Source organism: Passer montanus, unplaced genomic scaffold (genome assembly GCF_014805655.1).
Source record: "Passer montanus isolate IOZ18808 unplaced genomic scaffold, ASM1480565v1 scaffold231, whole genome shotgun sequence".
NCBI classification, from domain to species: Eukaryota; Metazoa; Chordata; class Aves; order Passeriformes; family Passeridae; genus Passer; species Passer montanus.
In genome coordinates this window covers 156,319-174,264 of record NW_024366937.1, presented here as the reverse complement: position 1 = coordinate 174,264, position 17,946 = coordinate 156,319, and the positions used below count along the sequence as shown (strand labels likewise).

At 40.0% G+C, this 17,946-nt stretch overlaps 1 long non-coding RNA gene across 1 annotated transcript in view; it reads right to left on the bottom strand.

Annotated features, from left to right (window-relative positions):
* The window catches only part of LOC120502857, a 46,421-nt gene extending 28,789 nt beyond the window's left edge, over positions 1–17,632 (bottom strand). The window contains exons 1-2 of the long non-coding RNA XR_005627609.1: positions 17,553–17,632; positions 10,785–10,963 (exon numbers count right to left, since the gene is read on the bottom strand). This is a non-coding gene — a long non-coding RNA (uncharacterized LOC120502857). The remainder of the gene's footprint in view (positions 1–10,784; positions 10,964–17,552) is intronic.
* Positions 17,633–17,946: the final 314 nt, after the last annotated feature.

Genomic DNA, 17,946 nt, shown 5'->3' with positions numbered 1-17,946 from the left:
GAAGCTATATATAAACTACACAATGAGGCAAGTCATGCCCATATTGAATCGTTGAGTAGCGTGCCAAACCTGTGATTATTGCTTCATTTTTCTTGATTCCCTTATTTCCCACATAATTCTCTTGTTTTCCACTTTAAAAATGTTATTTTCTCTACAAAGCTCATGAAGGTCAAGAAAAATATTACTATCAGTGTATACTGTGAATAGACTGAATTTTTTATCTTGTCCTTTCAGTCTTACAGAGTGACAGCAGGACCAAGCTTTCAAGACCCACAGATCTTGAAACTGAGAGCACCATCAGGGACTTGGTGTGATAAGCAGGTAGGATCTGCATTTTCACTTCTGCTTCCCTGCTGCTGGTGGTAACTTTTAAAAAGCTTGAATATGGGGTTTATTATCCAGCCTAAGGAGGTGAATGCATTGACATTCTCCAATTCCATTCTGTCTCATTGCATGAGAATGAGTGAGGCCCTAAGAAAAGGAGAGGGGAAGGGGCTGGTCACTGCAGCCACTTTGCAGCTGCTCCTGGTAACTCTGCTCATCCTTGCAGATACAAGCTTGGTTTTCATAAAGCCATATGCCTGTTTATGTAACAAAGACTAAAGGCACATTTTAACAGACATTTGCTTTCTAAACTTGCTTATTAAAAGGAAACAATGACTTTTTTTTTTTCCCAGGTGATAGTTAAACTTAATGGAAATCATCACAAGAAGCAATCACTTTCTGAGCAGGTGCTCAGCTTCATTACCCTGTTCATTACCTCTTTACATTAGAAAATGTAAAGAAATTATATATAAAAATGAATCTCTGGTGTTACATAATTTCTAGTAAATGAAAAATAACTCCTCTCCTGTCAGTTAAGCTTAACCAACACTAAATTAGCACAATTTAGGTCAGAATCAGGCCCAGAGTTTATTCAATATATTGAAGAGATAGTGGGGTGTTTTACATGTCATTTACTTAATTTTGTGTTTCCCCAAACTACTCTTACTGGCATCAAGTGCACTGAATATATTTTAAATATAAATACCAAACTGTGAACCTGAGTACACTTCATCTGTGTAAGCCTTGAACTAGAACTTGCTTTCACTGCTAGGACTGGAATTAGCAAGGTATTTAAATAAAGGAAAAATGATTATAGGATTACCAAAGAAAACAGTAGCAAAATATGCACAGCTAGAAGACCCTACATTAAGGAAAGAGTGTACAAAAGCAGCAGGTTCTGAGACCCCAAGTAATTGTTAGAGCAATGTGCATGCTGAAAGGATATTCTCTATCTAACACCATAAATCCAAACCCAAACAATCTTCTTGCTAAATTACCTTGAAAGACAATAGCTCTTATAATAATTTTGATGTAAAAACCAATAGTACAGTAGTTTATACTTTTAGATTTGGTCTTAGTCTCAGTGTGTCTGTAGGAATGCTCTTGGTTATTGTTTGTTGCTTGAATATAAATTTCTATTAAACACAAGGACATAGCTGACACACAAAATTCACATTTATAAATAGTTTCTTATTCCCACAAACTCCAACAATCCTTGGAAGAACTCTAGCCTCAAACTTCTAGCCATGCAATTAATTGTTTTTCTGTGGTGATTGGAAGCCTCAACACATTTTCTTGGTTTTTAATCAGAAACTGTTTCCAAATTAAGGGCTCTTGCTCAGAATTTGTGTCTGTACTTTGTGCTTTCCAAGAAATTAATCTTAATAGGAAACAATCAAGTAAATGTACATGTGCTTCAAAATCCATGTAGTTTAGGAGCAGTGGAGATTTTTCGAGTGAAAAGCTGCAGCTCAAATTAATTTGATACATTAAAATGTTTCCTACCACTTTCCTTGTCCAGAACTGCTTGGGTGAGATGGTGTAGACAGAACAACATTTCTATTAAAATGAGGTTTTGACTGCAAAGATACAAGGGCAGCCTCACACAAGGCTGTTTTTATCTTTTACTGTGGTAACAAGGTGCTAGTCCGATTGCTGTAATTAGGGATTCAACACATTCTAATATTGGAAAGCAAATAGCACTCTTAGTGCAAACTTTCACTCAGGGAAAAAAAAAAAGAAACAAACCACACTAAGCTATAATTCCCAGAAGTTTGAGAGAGAACATTTTAAAGCTGGCAGAGCAGAGATAAATGAAGAGAAAGGAAAATGCTTTGAAAGTATGTTTCAAGCAAAATACTTCAAAATGCTTCCAATAGAAAACCAATAAAGACTTCCATTACCACATTACTTCACAGTGGTGAACCTGTGCATGTAATTTTCTTTAAAAACAGCTCAACCTCCTCTGGGGAGTCACCACCCAAGCAGTCTCAGTAGCATCTGTTTGGGAGTTCAAGAGTTTGGGTGACAAATAAAGGAAATCCTGCAGCTGCTGACTCACTTCACACAAAGGTAATTGCAGATGACCTGAGCAAGGTCTTGTCTTGAACAAGATCAGGAAAAGTCACAGAAATGCACTGAGACAGGTTCTGCTTCTCAGTGTGACAGCTGCTAGAACAAAGTCAACTATCTCGGGTTTTAAGCCATTGGTGAATGGAAGAATGTCCAGCAAAATATGTGTATAAGCTATAATTCCCAGAAGTTTGAGAGAGAACATTTTAAAGCTGGCAGAGCAGAGATAAATGAAGAGAAAGGAAAATGCTTTGAAAGTATGTTTCAAGCAAAATACTTCAAAGTGCTTCCAATAGAAAACCAATAAAGACTTCCATTACCACATTACTTCACAGTGGTGAACCTGTGCATGTAATTTTCCTTAAAAACAACTCAACCTCCTCTGGGGAAGTCACCACCCAAGCAGTCTCAGTAGCATCTGTTTGGGAGTTCAAGAGTTTGGGTGACAAATAAAGGAAATCCTGCAGCTGCTGACTCACTTCACATAAAGGTAATTGCAGATGACCTGAGCAAGGTCTTGTCTTGAACAAAATCAGGAAAAATCACAGAAATGCACTGAGACAGGTTCTGCTTCTCAGTGTGACAGATGCTAGAACAAAGTTAACTATCTCTTGGGTTTTAAGCCATTGGTGAAAGGAAGAATGTTCAGCAAAATATGTGTTCCTCTGGCCAATTGGCAGTGAGAAGATAGTATCTGAAAATATGAGAGAGCAAGTCTAAAGAACAGTCTGCAAAGCAGGTGGAGCGAAGTCTTTTAATTAGGGCACACACACTGACTTTTGGAAGAAAATGGTCAGGCCCCATTTTGTCCTCAGTTGCTGTGCAGCTTTGTGCAAGGGCAAGATCCTACAAGGAGATCAGTCAGCAACACAGAAGCTACTAGTTTGGGAAATCATAAATATTGCAAAAAGCACTGCCAGAGAGCATTTATTTTTCATAAGTTCCCACAACTGATAGGGTTATCTCCTCCAAGCCTGCTTTCACAGTTAAGCATGATGGCGTTCAAGAGTAGTAGAGGAAAAGCAGGATACTTCACACAAGATGCATCTTTAGATTCTTCTAACTACCCTCACAGTAACACTTCATACACATCAGCCAAGAATTCATTCTTCTGTTTTCTTAGAGAAATGATGGATTCAAAAGAACTAGTTCAGCTAGGGTACTAATTGGGTGTTTTGGAATCTTTGAAGTGATAATCTAAAGCCATCAGAAAATACAGGATTCCTCTGAAACAACAGTAGGATCACAATACTAATGGTTTGGGGACTTGAAAGGGGCAAAAAAATCACTGGATTCTGTAGGTGAGTGTAATTTTTGCATGCATTTTCCAGAAACCCTCTATCTTAAGAAAATATCTTTGCAAAACCAAAATGAAGTTAGGATTTTTCCACGTCAGTTTAGAAGTGCTTGGAGCTACTACTTCCATTAGCATACAAAAACTGAAAAAAGTAAAAGCAGGCAGTACAGTGGATTATTTTGTGGATCAGGCAGCTGCTAGCTGTTTTCTGCAAAATTGGAAAATCCAGTTGTCTGCACATGATCCTGAGTGTTGCAAAACATAGAATCCCAGAATTACCTGGGTTGGAAGGGACCTTAAAAGACATCTAATTCCATCTAATTCTTATTTCTGCCATGGGCAGGGATGCCACCCTCTAGGCCAGGTTACTCAGCGCCCCATGCAACCTGACCTTGAACAAATCTCTTTGTGTATTAACAGGTTCCTCCCTCTTCAGCATGCAGGGGAAGCAAGGTACAAATCTCACTTTTATGGATCTTAGCTGTCACAATATTGAGGGCAACATCTCAAAAATCCCACTGAGACAGATGCCAGTTCCTGATTTCCCCAAGGTAAAGACACACTGCACCTAGGGTGTTTATTGAGACTTGTTGCCTCAGGGTAGGATTTAGTACCATCTTTTTAAGATGAAGGCAACTGCATAAAGGTAAATTTCCTCCCAGATTTAGAACTAGCTTGATGAAGGGAATTATTGATTACTGATGAAATGCTAATACCATGCTAAATGTAATTTATTCAAGAGGTAGCTGTGCTGTTAATGAACAGAAACATTTCTATGCCTGAAATTTACTGGATGATGTCAAAAGTAAATCGTACGCTCAAGGTGGCTTTTCAAAGTACTTGATTTTTTTAGTCCAACACTAGATGAAAATTCAGGGCTGATATTTTTAACTCTGTATTTTTCCAAATTCTTTATTTGGTTGGAATACAGGGAGAAGCAGCATGGCAAACAGGCTGTTTAGTGAGCAGGCTGGTGTGGGGCCATGCACAGAGCCTGGGGCAGGGGTTGGGGTGCACTCCCTGAGAGCCCTGGGATGGGACTGGGAGCCCAAGTCCCGGAATGTGACCCATGAGAGGGGACCAAGTCAGCCTTGAAAAGGACAGAAGAGCCCCTGACTCGCTGACAATATGGTTTTTAGGGGAAATGTGCAGGTTTTGTGAGAACCACAAAATAGACAAAGGAGCTCAAAAAGGTCGAGGAACTTGAGGCAGCAAAGTCAACCCTTCTCTGTGGTACTAAAACTTTACATGGAAATTTTTGCAGATGACTTTTACCTCTCTGAAAATAGAGGCTGATAATGAAACTGTGGACTTGAATTTAATGATCCCAGTGTGAAAGGGCACCTATAAAATGATTTCTCCTTTTGTTGGCTGCTTCTAACCAACAGCTTAAAAAAACATAAACACTTGACAGCAACAAAAGGCTTTTTTTTCCCCCTGACCTGAATGCAGTAATTGCTACATTTATTTTACGATTCTCTTTTTGGAAAAAAATAAAATAAAATCGATGATGAGCAGAGCAGAGGGCATTTGGAGCCAAACAAGATAAGTGACAGATGGTCACTGAATGACCACACAAAGTCATAACATCAGAGATCCTGGAAAGGACTCTGGTCCAGGCAATGAGTAACATGGCATAGCTTCCCAAACTTAAATAGGCACTTTTGAAGCATAACTCTAAAACCACCCTGAAGTATTTTTAAAGCTCCTCAATATTGTGCCTGTGGGGAGAAGCTATTTTTTGTGTGTTGGCAGTGATTTCAGGAGTGAATTTTGGCAAGCTCAGCTGAGTTCCCTCACTGCACAGTATATAATAATGTTCATTATGATTATATCAAATACTATCCATTTTGTGCAGAATTAAATTTGATCTAATTTTGAAATGAATTCAAACTCCTAATACCCAGGTGCATCCTGGAATCAGATTTTTCTTGGTAATTAGTCCATGACTCCTCGATGGTTAATTTTGTAAATTTTGTACAAAACTCTTATTGCATTTTACATTACTGCTTTTTGTATGGAAAATATTTAACAGAGCAACAATTGGATCCTCTATTTTACCCTTTTTGTTAGAGGCCAAGAAACCACAACAATGGACCACAAAGATTCCCCAAGCTCTCTCACTGCTTTGCTCCTGAAGAAGCAGAATACCTTTCCAATCTCCAGGGCTGAAGCTCTGGAGAGTCTTGAGCGTTAAAAGTTTCTAATCTTTTATTCTGCTTCACTTATCTGGCAATACATATTCATGAGAAAGGTCATTATAGCAGCACCCAGTAGTGTGGCTCCAGTTTAGAGCGGAGGCACTCGGCGCTCAACAACCAAACCCACAGAAGCTCAGCAGGCAGGAGAAAGCAATAGTCTGAAACCTAATGAAACCAAAAAAGTTTTCACCTACATTGTTGGGCTACCAGAGGGAAAAGAGCTTTTGAATTTATTTGTGTCTGTCTTCTTAGAGGTTTTGAAAAGGCATTTTGCCTTGAGAGTGCTCCGGCAGGTGCTGCATACCTGTATTTTTCACCTTGAAAGAGGAAGGCAAGTAGGGACAGTGGGACAAATCTCACAGATTCAAAGAGCCTGGTGACCAAATTTCAGAGAAGAGTGGGCTGAAAAACAGTGCAAGGATCAGGTTTGTTCTTCTACAGCTGTGGTCAGTGACCACTCCAGATGTTGGTAACAAACTTGGTGATACCAAAAAAATTTTGGTGTAAGATAAACTAGCAGCTAAATGAGCTTAGAGTAACAATTAGATGCAGAGCTGAGATTTTAGAGGAAGGTCCTGGAGACTCTCTCAGGCCATCTGAGCTTGAAGGAACTCTGCATGTACTGGGGTTACCCCAATCCTGTCCACTAGCCCCAACGGCAAGCCCATACAAATGCAACCTTACAGCATCCCTCCTGTAAATGACACTCCTCAAATACCCAAAAAAACCCAGCTAACCTTCAGTTCCCTGCCTCACATCACTCTATGTGTACTCTCAGTGCAGTGTAAAATAACTTTTCCAGTGATTTATAGTTTCATGATAGTAAAACCACATGCAGATTACTTAAAGTCTAATATATGCTAGATACATTCAAACAGGCATACTTTAAAATATTTAAATTAAGCATTTAATTCAAATTACTTTATCATTACTTATATCAATGTATATCAATGTCAATGTATATAACTGTAAGGCGGATGAGTGGGTGGCAGTAAATGTATAACCAGTGTATTTCAATACCACAAACTGAATATTAATTTCCTATCAACTGTTTTGCCAAAGCATTAGTTTGACTCATTAGATTCAAGTGTCTGTGAATGTATGAGAGTCAAAGAACAGCTGGTGAGACAAAAGAGAGCATTCCTATTCCCCAGCATAGAGAAGGCCATTTCCTCTCATTCTCCCATATTTGTGCCTCAACAGGAGGAACATCTAATGCTGCAACACATTTTCCTGCAGGTACCTACAGAATAAAGTGAAAAGGGTAGTGGGGGGGGAAGGCATTGTGTCCCCTGTGTGCTGTCTGGGGCTACTAGGGTGTGAGTGGAGGTCTCATTCCCACTGCCTTTCTAGGACCTGGCAGCTTCTGGAGGAATCCTGCTGCATGTTGGTATCTAGCTCTCATTTTGTTATGGAGGATCAAGTCTGGGTCCTGATTGTTTTCTTCTCTTTATTGTCAGCTTTCATCTTCTCTGCTCTGTGGCATTGGCTGCCTCTGTACTATGGTCAGGTCCCCCACCTTTTATCTCAATGATTTCAAGGTAAGATTTTGTTGTATCCCTGTCACTGCTGTGGTCCTGGAGACAGTTTCTGTACCTTCCCTCACTTGTCTGTATTCCTCCTGTGACTGATCTAAAAGATTGTTTCTTGTCCTCTGAACATCTCTTTCCCTGCTCTGGACTGTGCCAAGTGACTGGGTCTGACACATCTGCCCTTGGCCATGAACCCATCCCGGGCACTGAGCAGTAGGGTTACCTGAACTGCATCTGGAGCATCCCTACCAGCCTTGTGGCAACTCAGTTTCAGGTGTTTTTGAAGGAAGAAGTGATTTTCCACAGCTCATATAGCTTTTATCAGAATATTCTTAATACTAAGCAATGATGCCGTTCAACGAGTTAAAACTACCACCCTCTAGAGACTATTCAAAATTCAGTAACCTTGGCAACAAAATAAAAGCAATTCTGATTTAGTTGTTTCAAATGGGGAGCATACACCCTTACATATGTGAACATATTGTTAACAGATTGGTTTATGTTCCTATTTTCTTAATTGTATGGCTTCCTTAAACATTCCACTATTAGAAAATACTACATTTTATTCATCTAAAATTTGTCCTACATTACAGAACATCACCTGATCAGGAAAAAAACCAAACATCTCTCTGGAACAGAGTCAGAAAATGGTGCAGGAGCCTACAGACATTCTTGTCAACTGACTACAACCAGAAAATAACAGTATGCATTCAGGTGATTTTTCAAGGCAAACTGAGTAGTCACTCATTGTTTTCATATCTTATGCTCTTTTGGAGAGTCTCTAAACTTGCTCCATCCCCTGCAGAGGTATGCATTTCAGGGTAGGAATCAAAAGAGGAATATTCCCTTCAAAACTGAAACCTCATGTAGCACACAGTTCAAATTCTGGAGCCAAGAGACAAGTTGGTGAGTCTGGACAGTGCTGCTAAATATGGAAATGTCTGGGACAAATGGGAAGAGGTTGAGTGGCTCTGTGTCCCAGCACCCAGCACCACTGAGGTCCCTGTGCTCTGCACCTCCACAGGGCTTCACAATTGAATTTGGCTGCCTGAGATTTTCTTTTTGCTTTTGCAAATGATACCAAAGTGTTACCCTCGCTCACTTAGGAGGCTTCAGGCAAAAAGCTCAGGCCATCTAACAGCAAACTGCTAGAAGTGCTGTATGTTTTCCTTTTTTAAGTTGGTGAAATAATTTGTTTCCCCAAGCTAGTGATAATATGGATTTGGAGCACAGCTTTCCCAGATTTATTTAATAAAGGGTTACCATTTTTCTTCTAGCAGAAACAATCAGAGAAAAGAAAGCTATTCTCCTCCACACAATGGAAAGAAGGATTATAGAATAAATGCAAGGGAGATAAGAAAGGTGAATCAATTTAAATGACCTTTACTCAAGCTTCATTGAAACAAATGAATAAGAGGATTTATCTAGCAGAAAATAAAGCGGAAATAAGAAAATAATGGCTAAACAGCAAACTAAAGGAAAAATTCTAATTATATTGAAAGAGATTTGCCAGGGTTTCTTAGTTTAAAATTAAAAACAGCTTAGAGTATGTTAAAACATGTATAGATTAAAGCTGAGCAAACATAATAAACCCACTTGGACAGCTAAGCTAGGAGTAGGATAGAATGCAGTGCTTGCAGCTGAGAAAGAGCTTTGCCTATTTGCACCATTAACTTTCTAAAATTTAGTCCTCCTACCTTATGGATCAACTGTTTCAGAGATTAATTGGCTTGCTAATACCATAAAATCCAATTTTTTTATTTCTCACACAGGACAGGAGCCTAAATAGTCCATTGCAAAGCTAGGCAAAAAAAGCACATAAATGGAATTTTAATAGTGCCACAAGAAATAGCTGTGGGGCTGAAGGTCCTGAAAGTTGCCTAAGCCCTATCCTGGTGCACAGGGTCCTCAGGCTGACATTGGCCTGGCTGTGCCAAGCAGAGGATAGTGCCAAGTGTGCAAATCCAGAGCTGGGGGTGCCAGCCAGCACCCACACCCCAGCAGCTCCACCTGGAGCCTTTGCTGCCCACAGCCAGCTCAGCAGTGCTGCTGAGCACCCTGGACAGCATCTTCCTTCCAGTGCTGGGCAGAACCTTATGTGGGTTGTTTGTTCCCCATCAATATTTTTCCATATTTGTAAAAAAAGCACCCTAAATAAGCAAACTGCATGTACAGTTCTTGTGGCAAAGAAAAAAAAAAGCCTTTTTTTTGTTTGCTTAGCTTAAACCTTAAATTTTTGCCTCCTTTTGATATGACAATCAACCAACTAAGACCATTAATTACATGGTGATGAATTTCTTTCAGTGCACAGATACCAGGGTAATAGGTTCAAGCAAAGTCATGGAATTTGGCAGCATTCCTTTCCTAGCAAGATTATGTCAGTGCTCCTAAATCCATTGATCCGGTGAGACAGTAATTAGTTAATTTAATGAGAATCAAAGGATTTTAGCCTGCAGAATTTACAGTACTAACAAGACAGGTTATTTTTGGAAGCTATTTCCAATAAAAACACTTCAATCAGCCAGCAAGAATATTGTCTCTTGATTAAAAACACGGCGCATCGTTTATCGCTATCACCACGGGTTTAGGCTAATGCTGGAAAGTATCCTGTGCTTACTCTGGTTTTGGCTACTGTTAGAGTGCCTGTTTTGTTTTAAGAACATTATTGTGAATCACCTTTGTGAGCATCTTCTTAGGGTGCAGCCATGTGCATGGATGGTTCTGCTTGTTCTTGTTAATTATTTTCCCCGCAGTGAGGAGATTTCTGCTGGTGCCTGACTGCTGTGGCTGCCAGGGGCAATGCAGTGGGCAGGGAAAACAAGGCTCAACTGCAAAAGGCAGATTTGCTTGGCAGCAAGACATGCCCAAGAAATGCTGGTTTCAGCTGAGGGGCTCCACACAAGCCAAATGTGTAGGAAAACTGTTGAGCTTGCACGGTCCTGGAGACTGCCTTTGCCGTATCTCCAAAGAATAATTAATTGCTCTGAAGAGACATCCTAAACCTGGCATTTAATTTCACTCTGCAGAGACCTAGCACTTCTGCTGTTTGCACAAACAAGCAAAGAAACCAAAACCATTTTGCAAAAAAACCAAATAAAGTCAAGCAGGAGCCAGCTAAAGGAAAAACACAGCCCATGGGTCTCTGTTCACTGACACTTAGCCTGTGCTGAGCAGGCCCAGGTATAAAAGCATCTGAGGCAGACACACAGCTGGACATCCCTCACTCCCCTCCCAGATTTTGGCTGGGCAAGGGACCTCTGGAAAGAAAATATCATCTGTGGAGAAGTGTCTCCTGCAACTGTGAGAAGTCAGGCCTAAGGTAATGTCCAGAAAATGTGAATTATTGGCAATGCATACCTTTGCTTTCGTAGACCACGCTTGCAGCACGTGAGCTGTGAGCCAAGGTGGGAATATTGCTCATGTCTGGAAATGGCTCTAATTCTAGCTTTCACCACAAACTTCATGGCTCCTTTCATGGGTGATTTTGCTTCTTCTCTGCATCCATATTGCAAACAGCCTGAGCACTTCAGACAGCTCTAAGGGAGAAAGGAGATGATGAGAAATATTTTGTGGCAAAATTTTCCTTACAATATAAATATTTAGAGGGATATGAGTTCCTGAGGTGTTTATTTAAAAGTATCTTTAATTTACAGGCAGCTCCAGAATCACTGCATAATATCCCCTTCATGGAATTAGTCAGTTTACACATAAATATAACAACTTTTATCTTACACATAAATATACCAACTTCTCTTTGGTTACACAAAATAGACATTGGAGTATAAAAATATTGTGATTAAATTGGGGACTTATTTGGCTGAGTACTTAAACGATTCCCCTACCAGAAAAATAAGAACTATTTAACTAAAAGAGTCAATGTCTTCTCTGAGGATGCTTTAAAAGATTATTTAAATCTTATAAATATTTAAAGACCTGCATAGAAGTTAATGGATTTTTAAAGAAAAACAAAACAACAATGAGCAACAGCATCTTATCTTCTAGTAAACCAATTAAAGAGTAAATCCTATGTTGTGACTGTATTTTGAAAATTACCTTGGTTGAACTAGATTGTATCTCTATTGAGAAGCAGTCAGGATTTTGCTGAAAATAACACAAATGTTTTTCAGCTTAAACAGGCAAAGCTCTTGCTACAGGAACATCACATGGCCTTCAAGGACCAAAGTGAGGATGCAGGTTTCCCATCCTTCCCTTCCTTTGCTGTAAATAGCTGGCCCTGGCCAGCATCTAACTGCCATGCTCATTTTACATGCCTGAAGACCAGACCTTCATGGTTTAAAAGAGTAGCCATCTTATTTCTGAGGGGGTTAAAAAAGCAACTAAATCTGATTAACTTTGTAAGTAAAACTACTTAGTGGAATCACTTGTTTCTCCCCAAGGGTAGTGACTGAGTATGTTGAATATGTAGAAGTTTGTTTTTACACAGTCCTTGGGCACTGGAAGGTGAGCACATATTCAAGCCTGTGGAGTCATGATTGGTTAGATGGGGCCTGCCATGGTCTATCTTGGTCACTTGTAAGGAAAGCTCCCCAATTTCTACAAAATCTCAGCTCTAACAGAAGGAAAATACACCCTAACAGCTCCAACTTTTATCATTCAAAACCACCTATCTCATTACCACTCTCTGTGCTAAACAAACATTTTGCACAGTAATTAAGCTTGATCATGAAGACAAAGACATTTGCACATATTTTTAAGACAAAATAGTGGTCTGATTTAACTTCACCACAAAGCTGGTGTGTACCAACATATTTTTAAGACAAAATAGTGGTCTGATTTAACTTACTTCACCACAAAGCTGGTGTGCACCTTGTCTAAGTCAGAGGAGAGCAAAGGCCTTGTAACCATTATCCTTGAATCTGTAGAAAGTTTAAAGTGATGTGAACAATGGGGGAGGGGGGGGTTGGATTTTTTTCCAATTCTCTGCTTTTTTCTCACTGAACACACTGACAAATGCTAAGATGAGCCCTCAGCTGAAGGAGATCCTGCAGGAATACAGCCCCCTAGCAACACTGTTACTATGCACCAGGAGTACATAAAACCTTATTCCCCTAAAAGACTGTGTTTGATGCGGGAATAAAATTTTATTTTCTTTTAAAATAAAGATAAGGTGCTTGCAAATGTTTCACGTACCTCTAAATATACTGTAAGCACAATCTGAATAGAGGCAGGATTCATAATATAAACTGAGAATGATGACTGTGGCACAGAAGGAGATAACTAGAGGAACCAGAGATACAGATCTTTTCTGTGAAAAGCACGTTTCCACCACTATGAATTGGGAGAAACAGAGCATTTGATTTTGAGTCCAGAGAAACAGAAGCAAAGAGGACAATAGCATCCACAAAGGGGAGCTGCTGTAATAAGGGAGGGCACGTGGATGGGGAAGGCTTTTGGCAGCCTAGTTATGGCACAGGAGAAGCCTGGCTCTGCACAGAGAGGTGTGCCACAAAAGGCACTCCTGCAAGAAAGCAGAGTGAATAGGAGAGGAAAATGAATCTTTTCACTGGCCAGATGAAGGATGTGCTCAGAACAATGTGCCTCCAGGAATAAATCCTCTTTCTCCCCTCTCAGCAGCTTACTGAGGAACCAGAGCCCACAGAGCTCTAATGATTGCAGTGAGTTAATGAATATGTGCTTATGAAGCATCCAGCAATTTTTTAAACTATGATTTATCCTCCAAACTCTTGCTAAGGAAGAATCCTATCACTGTACATCTCTAAGCAAATTCTTTGAATGTGTTGCTTTTAGTGATTGCATATTTTCTCTTTATTGACCAAAGATTTTGTGAGTTGGGGTCCAGTGCAGCACAGATCTCAGCACGCTTGTGAGAACAGCTCCACTAAGATGCATAGGGTTTTATCCTAGCACATTTGATCACCAGAAATAAGGGGGTTCTTTCTCCTCCAACAGCACAAATGCACACAAAAGCCAGACTGAGCTGCTGAAAACTTAACTAAGGGTACTCCATGCTGATATCCTGGGAAGAAAAACCCAAGCTCTGCCTCCATCACTGTGAAACCAGCAGGGTTCTGGCACTGACCAACTGTAGTGCACAGAGTCGTTTTGATATTCAGAAATGGCTGTTTTGCACCCACATTTCCCATGGAAGTAGAGATCTGAGTCCCAAATAGAACCCCAGCACTGCTGCCATGACCACGTGCCCAACAGGCTCACCAGCTTCAGCCACATCCTGGCAGAAGGAGTACAAACCAGCCTTGGGAAAAATGTGGGATTCTTTTTTCCTCTCTAAAAACCACCTTTTCCAGCAGCAGGCTTTGTAGCTTGTTTTAGTTTTCCAGCTGAGCAGACCCAGTGCAGAGGCAGCCTAAGGTAGTGCTTTTCATTTTGTACACCCACATTCACAAGTCTCTCTCATTGTTCGTGCTTTCAACAGAGGTTACCAATTATACTGCTTGTCGTACATGGCAACTGTTTACAAGAAAATTACATTGTTTATATATTTTTCCTACAGTTAACAAATTATCTTAAATGTCAAGTTGTTGGATATAGAAATAAGTGAGCCTACTGTATGCTTTAAAGCACTACAATTGTTGTTAAATTGCACTCAGCACAGAATTATAGACATCATTGGGAAGGAAAATACTTTCCCAAAGGATTCATCTGACATCATAAACTATGAAAATGAAGGCTTAGCCATTTATAAATGTCAGCAGAACAAAACCACCCTATCTTTTGAGCACAATTAGTCACATGCAGTTAACTGTTTAACACTTGCACTGTATTGCTATTGATCTCTGATTGCTTTCATGAAATCAATTCGATAGCTGTTCATTTATCATTAATTGTGCTGGGAGCTTCAGAGAGGATTGAGAGCACAAAGGAGGTTGGCTCACAGGCTGGACCGGGCAGTTTTTGACATAAGGAGTAAAAGTGAACCATCTCTCTCATTCTGCATGCATGAAACATCCATAACAACCATGGTTGTCCTCACCACTGTCTTCTGTGTCACTGTGGCAGCAGTTTCTATCAGCTAGGGCCACTAGGCATTGAAAAGAATCAGCATTTTCTGTTTTCATACACAGGAGTTGCCAGTCAGGGGCTGTGGCTGGCTTGCAGGAGCAGTTCAGGGCAGCAATGAGCCAGCATCCACTCCTGTGCCCAGCCTCTGCTGTGTGGCAGCAGCATCAGCACAGCAAGTCCCTCTCTCAGCTCCAAAGGCAGGTTTGGTGAGCCCCAACAGCTTCAGATGACACTCACCACCCCAGGAGGTTGTGATGGTACAGTGGTTTCACTGACCAGTGCCTTTACTCCTCAAGGCTGATTCCCTTTTGAGAAGATGTGACCCATCTGGAAACCTACCATACTACACAGCTGTATGTACTGATGTCACTTCCCCTCACTCTCCTAATAGTCTTCCATAAAAAAATCCAGTTCTGGTGGGCAAAAACTACCTCATTTCAATGCCCTTGTTTTCCTCCTGGAGTCCCCTTTGCATAATATGAGAAGAGGCAGTCTCCTGCCTCCATGCCTGGCACTTTGCTTTCTGACACTGCACTGCTATATTACAGCAGATGGAGAGTACGGCCTCTTCCCTAAAGTAACAACTCGCTGGTACTTGGTATGCTGATATAAATCTTTGCTTTTTCCAGAGTTACAATGGCAAATCATAAATATTTGCTCTGGTCTTAATAATGACTATCATTCTAATGTTTCAGAAGAGCCTCAGTGCTCTTGCTTGTATTCATCCCATTTCAATGGCGTAGCAAATGGGATAGATGATTCACACAAAATGACACTAGCAAACCATAACCCATCCCTGTACCACGCTTTAGTGGTGTCTTTCTCTGCCTTTCCAGCAGCCGATCATCAGCCACTGCAGAAGGAGCTTTACTATTCATTATGATGGTAATGTAGTATGATTTGCACTTGCTTCATACATATTACATCTTTCAAATGGATAATAAGGGGAGCAGTGTAAATACCCGAAGAAAAGGCATAGTAAGTTATAATATCTAGACAAGGATTCGAGGAAGAGAAAGAAAAATATAGTTGTTGAGAAATATTTTGGGTAAATCTGAACCAGAGTCTTAACAAAACTGACTGCAGAAAGAGGAATTGGAAGAAGCATGTCATTTCCAAGTACATCCTTTAAACTAACTTGTGATTTAGAAGATGAGCATCCTATGCAGACTGGCATTAGAAATAAGATGAAATTGGAAGGAGAGAAAACATTCAAAATGAGGGAAAGGTGAAAGAGATCCATGCATTAAAAACAGTAAATTGTCACTCAAGAGACAGTGACAGGACTAGGAGAGGTAAGTAAAAGGATTTTTTTTCCCCAATGACAGAACCACTTCAAGAATGTTTCACTGTCTCTTCTTATTTACATTAATGTGTATTTGATCATTACAGGCTATGAAAAATGACAGTAACGATGTTCTTCAGCTGCAAGGACAGTCAGCATTTATGAAGGAAGATTGGGCTACAGCATCCCAAAGTCCACAAAGAGCTGATGACAATTGGATAGTCCCAGTCAAGCCCCTGCACTCCATGTGTGCCTTTTCTACAAAGTGAAATTGTACATTGTATTTGTTATAGCTTCTTTTCTCTGAGTGTTTTATATGGGATACCAGCTCACATATCAGATCACATTTCATTATCTTTTATGGTAATGCTTGGGCCATATATCATACTCTCTAATAAATCTTAGCTTTGGCAGCAGAGTATCATAATGTTACCTTTCAAAACACTGCTTTCAGCAGTAGATACACAGGGCTGCATCTTCCACGTGGGTTTTTTGCAGTTTATCAAAATGAAACATGACATCTACTGTAAATGATATTCCCATTTAGTGCTTAATGATACATCTGCTTCCTCTCATCCACAAATTCTGATGGCTTGCTAAACAGATATTTTGTTTAGTGACAACCTGCCAAACTGAGGCTTCGTTATCTTCAGCCTATCAGCAATGGAGGCTGGTGCAATTATGAGTTGGGACTGTGAGCTAAAAAACTCAGATATTACAACAACAACAAAAAAAAGAACTTGCAAATTGTGGATTTAACACAATGCTGGCTTCCAGAAAAAAAAAGATGAGCTTTCAAATTTGAGGTGCCATCAAGCACTATTATTGTTTTCTAGTCTAAGGTTTAAAAAAAAAAAAGTGCTCTGCCAACAATAACTTGACAAAGAAGCAACCATTGTTGGCATAGAAAATGAGAGAGAGAGAGAGAATACATAATAATATCTTTCCATTAGCTTCTGGTGTACTTGAGTAGCCATGTGGACACATTCAGTATTTCATGGGATTTGGGGGCAACAGAGCATAGAAAAACCTGTTGCTGCAGCCCCAACCTGTGTCCTGTTCCACAGCCTCTGGGCTGGGTACCACTCCCTGCTGTCCAGTGGGCAGTAGGGCCCAGCATCCAACATTTAGGCAGTTTCCAAGGATTTTTGACAGGCAGAACATGTAACTTACAGTAGACCTACAGCAAGGCATAATTTTTGAAAGTTAAGCTATAAAGGGCTAAGTACAGCTTATTAATTTCTCTCTATATTAACTTTATATTTTATTTTTGTTTTTCTCTTAGACCCTAGAATTTTTCAAAGAAATTTTCTGAACTTTGATAGACTCACTGGATGTCTTAGTGGTGTAAATTAGCTCTTACCTTCACTGAGACAATAACCTGATGGAGTTAAATATCCATGGTTTTGTTGTCAGGCACACTCAGTAAACACCCCCCCCCCCCCGCCGCCCATCCATAAAAAAGAAAAGACCTCCACTTTCATCCCTGGCTTTGGCCAGGCTGGTGTGTGGGAAGTGTGCCCAGCCTTCTTTCTCCATGCCACTGGCTCTGGAGGTCATCCCAGGGAGCAGATGGCTCTCTGGCCACCACTCACACACCTCTCTGACAATGCATTAAGCTGTTACAGGCTGACCATGATCCCAAGCATCCCAGGGACATGGCCTTGTCAAAATAAAGTTGACTTCTATATGACATTCCAAATGTTAAGATATTTGAGTTGCTACTAGAAGAAGGCAGAAAGTTTATTTAAAGCGAGCCTTTCACCTGAATTTCCAACCATTGCCGTGCTGATATGCATTTAAAGGAAGGAAACAAATCATCATTTTTTTTATCTTACCTGTGACTCAGTACATTTCCTCTTTAGAAAGCTGATAGCTCCAGAGTCATGCCCTTAGAACCACATTTTGGCTCCTGTTCCAATGAAGAAAATACAAATCCATTACTTTGAATTTTTTTTATATTTAAAGAGAAATCCATAATTTTTAAAGATGCCATGTTATATTTTAAATAAATATGTTTATTTAAATATTATTTTAAATATCTTCTAAGTGAAAATGCTACAGCCACTCACAGCATAGGCCACAGCTGAGACAGTCACAATGCACAGAGTACCACCACACAATTTCAGAAAGATTTAACCTGCACAGAGGAAGAGAAATCCATAATTTTTAAAGATGCCATGTTATATTTTAAATAAATATGTTTATTTAAATATTATTTTAAATATCTTC